This window comes from Camelus dromedarius, chromosome 32 (genome assembly GCF_036321535.1).
Source record: "Camelus dromedarius isolate mCamDro1 chromosome 32, mCamDro1.pat, whole genome shotgun sequence".
NCBI classification, from domain to species: domain Eukaryota; kingdom Metazoa; phylum Chordata; class Mammalia; order Artiodactyla; family Camelidae; genus Camelus; species Camelus dromedarius.
The window spans coordinates 1,125,021-1,128,895 of NC_087467.1; the positions used below are offsets into that span (position 1 = coordinate 1,125,021).

General features: G+C 47.8%; 1 pseudogene; it reads left to right on the top strand.

Moving 5' to 3' along the window:
• Nucleotides 1–1,474: 1,474 nt before the first annotated feature.
• On the top strand, nucleotides 1,475–3,256 carry LOC105100087 (calpain-2 catalytic subunit-like; annotated as a pseudogene).
• The last annotated feature ends 619 nt before the right edge of the window (nucleotides 3,257–3,875 follow it).

Genomic DNA, 3,875 nt, shown 5'->3' on the forward strand with positions numbered 1-3,875 from the left:
TGTCAGCTCCAGAAGAAAGGCTAATCTGTCCCTCAAAATAATTAAGATTCTAGGACCTGGAAGAAGGGAGTGTTGAAGAAGAGAGGATGAATGAAAAAGGCTGGTGAGGCTTGTAATGAGAGGCCCTGGTATGGACAGGAGTGTATAGTATAAGGTATGAATCAAATTTTAATTTCTTTATTAAATGGATAATTTTAAGCATTACTTATGAGAAGAGTCAAACTGTTTTCAATGATCTCCAATACCAGTTCAGAAACCTTATAAATAAAGTTTTTATGTATGTATAGATTTTTTTTTTTTGCTTTTATTCCATAGCTCTAATCTAAATGCTAATCTCATGTTCTGTTAATACTTTATCTTATTTGATAAGACAGTTCCTACTACCTGGCTGATTTTCTCAGTGTTTCTTTATTCTTTGCTCCTTCTTATACATTTTAGAAATTAATTTGTTAGATTTTATGAAAACAAGCAAATACAAGGGCCAATTTAGACGAACTTATACAACACTAAACCCACAGATCTATAGACTTCTGGTAGTATAGTATACCTCTCTATTTATTTAAAGATTCCATAAGATTTTCATAAGATGTTCTAATTTTTGTCCATTCCAGTTTTGTATCTTTGGTTAGATTTATTTCTGGAACTTTAAATAACTTACACATTATTAAATGAGGCTTTCAATGACATTTCTAACTGTATGTTGCCAGTGCATATGCAATTGCTATGTACATATTTTGTTTGTTCATTTCAAGCACTTCTGTTGAACACTTGTTAGTTCTCATATTTGACCTGCACATTCTAATTTTACCTATTATGGATGTTCAGAAATATTCCAGTCTCTTCCGTTGGGACCATGATAGAATTGAAGTTAGGCATATTCCTGACTTGCCTTGGCCAATGAAATAAATAAAAGGTGAGTAGAAATGACACTTGTCACTTCTGAATGGAAAAAAAAAATGCATTTGCTGGGGATCAACTTCAGTTTTCATTTCCACTCTCACTACAAGTGGTATTGTGAAAGCCACATATGAAATCTTCCATCTTAATTGGGTCATAGTCAGCTGGGGTTCCTGACAATATGGTAAGAGCACTTCTCTGCTCACCCTTATTAGACATGACATGTGAATAAAATGTTTTTTTTTAACTTTAATTTTTTATTGAAGTGTAGTCAACTTACAATGTTAGTTTCATGTATACAGCAAAGCAATTCAATTATACAGATACATACATATTTTTATTTTCAGTTTTGTGGTTCTTTGTGATCAGATCTAGTGCATTCGAACTAATGTAATCCTACTGAAGTTTTACATACACAATTTATCTCTTAAGAACAATGACAACTTACTGTTGGGGACACAGCAGAGAAGAGCTGCAGAGCCAGCCTCCGCCCAGGGAGCATGGCTCTCAGGTCCCTGGTCCTGCACTGGAAGGGGAGGAGGTGATGGCAACAGTCCAGGGTGACTGCTGACTGCCACTTGCCATCGCCTCCCTCACCTTGAATGAGGAAATCCTGGCTCGAGTCGTCCCCCTGGACCAGAGATTCCAGGAAGACTATGCGGGGATCTTCCCCTTCCAGTTCTGGCAGTATGGCGAGTGCGCGCAGCTGGTGGTGGACGACAGGACACCAAGGACTGGGAGCTGCTGTTCGTGCACTTGGCAGAGGGGAGTGGGTTCTGGAGCGCGCTGCTGGAGAAGGCTATGCCACGATCAACAGGTGTGACGAAGCGCTCTCGTGGGTGCCGCCACCGAGGGCGTCAAGGACTTCACCGGAGGCATCGCTGAGTGGCATGAGTTAAGGAAGGCCCCGCCCAGCCTGTTCAGGATCATCCAGAAGGCTCTGCACAAGGGCTCTCTCCTTGGCTGCCCCAACGATATCACCAGCGCTGCGCACTCGGGGGCCATCACGTTCCAGAAGCTGGTGAAGGGCTCGCGTACTCGGTCACCGGAGCCGCGGAGGGTGAAAGCAGTCGCGGCCTGCAGAAGCTGATCTGCAGCCGGAACCCCTGGGGAGAGGTCGAGTGGACCGGGCCGTGGAACGACAACTGCCCGAACTGGAACACTGTGGACCCAGATGTGAGGGAGATGCTGACCAGACGGCAGGAAGACGGGGAGTTCTGGATGTCTTTCAGCCACTTCCTGAGGCACCGTTCTTGCCTGGAGACCTGTAACGGACACGCTCACCTGCAAGAAGTGGAAACTCACCAACGTCGATGGGAGCTGGAGGCGGGGCTCCACTGCGGGCGGCTGCAGGAACTACCCGAATACTTTCTGGACGAACCCTCAATACCAGATCAAGCTGGAGGAGGAGGACCAGCACCAGGAGGGCGGGAAGAGCGGCTGCACCTTCCTGGTGGGCCTCATCCAGAAGCACCGGCGGCGGCAGAGGAAGCTGCGCGAGGACCAGCGCACCTTTGATTTCGGCATCTGCAAGGTTCCGGAGGAGCTGACTGGACAGACCAGCATCCCCCCCCGCAAAAACTTCTTCGTGACCCACAGAGCGCGGGAGCGGTTGGATGCCTTCATCCACCTGCGGGAGGTGCGCGACCGCTTCAAGCTGCCCCCGGGCGAGGACGCCCTCGTGCCTTCCACCTTCGAGCCCAATCGGGACGGGGACTTATGCATCCTCGGACAGCTGACTACCAAGTTGTGGACAATGAAATCGAGGCCAATCTTGCAGAGAACGACGTCGGCCAGGACGACATGGACGGACAGATGCGGGAGGCTGTTTGTCCAGCTGGCAGGGGGAGGATGCGGGGGTTTCTGCCTTTGAGCTGCAGACAGTCCTGAGCCGAGTTCCAGCAAAGCGCCAAGAGAGCGAGTCCGACGGCTTCAGCACTGAGACCTGCAAAGTCACGGCCGACATGTCGACTCGGATGGGAGCGGCAAGCTGGGCCGTAAGGAATTCTACAGTCTGCAGTCTCTGGACGGAGATTCAAAAGTACCAAAAAATTCACCGGGAAATCGATGCAGGCAGATCCGGTTCCGTGAACTCCTGCGAGAGGCAGAAGGCACTGGAAGAAGCAGGGTTCGAGCTGCGCTGTCCGCTCCACCGGGTCATCATCACTCGGCTTGCGGGTGAGCAGCTCACCATCGATGCTGACAATTGTGTGAGGTGTTTGCTTCGACTGGGAACACTATTCAGGATACTCAAGCAGCTGGATCCGAGGACACTGGGACCACCGAGCTCGACCAGATCTCTCGGCTTGTTTTTCAGGGCTTTGAAGTTCTACCTAATCTGCCTGAAGACTTCTCGTGAAAGCAAATCAGCCAAGGACGAACCCTCCACAGAGAAACTTTTTATCTGGATCTTGAAATTATGGGAACTTTTACTTAAACTGATATTTAGAGCTGCAAATAATGATACTGTCTACTTGAGAAAGCAGAACTTCCAGGTATCAGAGTGTCATTATTGTGATGATCAAAGTAAAAGATTTGTATGTTACTATACTAAATACAAGTAAGTTGCTTAACCCTCGATAACCTTAGAGAAAACCTTCCATCTGTACACAGTATACACGCTGTTTAGTTTTACACACTTTCCCATTGATAGCAATATTAAATCAGGGAAAAATGCAGCTGTGGCATTTAATGGACAGCAGTCCAGGGATCACCACCTCCCTTGAGTAAAACAGAAAAATATGATACGTCAGGAAGGCTTCTGAAGAGGCCAGGTGGGAAGCACAGCTCTGTCATTTGGGTTAAATAAGAGACAGATTTTACATAAAATCGGTTAGCAGTTACGTCTTAACTCAAGTCCTGGAGCGTATCTGGGCTCATGCACCGCGTGTCCTGAGGACGGAAGGGATTCCCCTCACCCACCCCGGCGTCCGGTCCGCGGCTGCTGACACCTGCCTCAGAGCTCCGCGACCTTCACC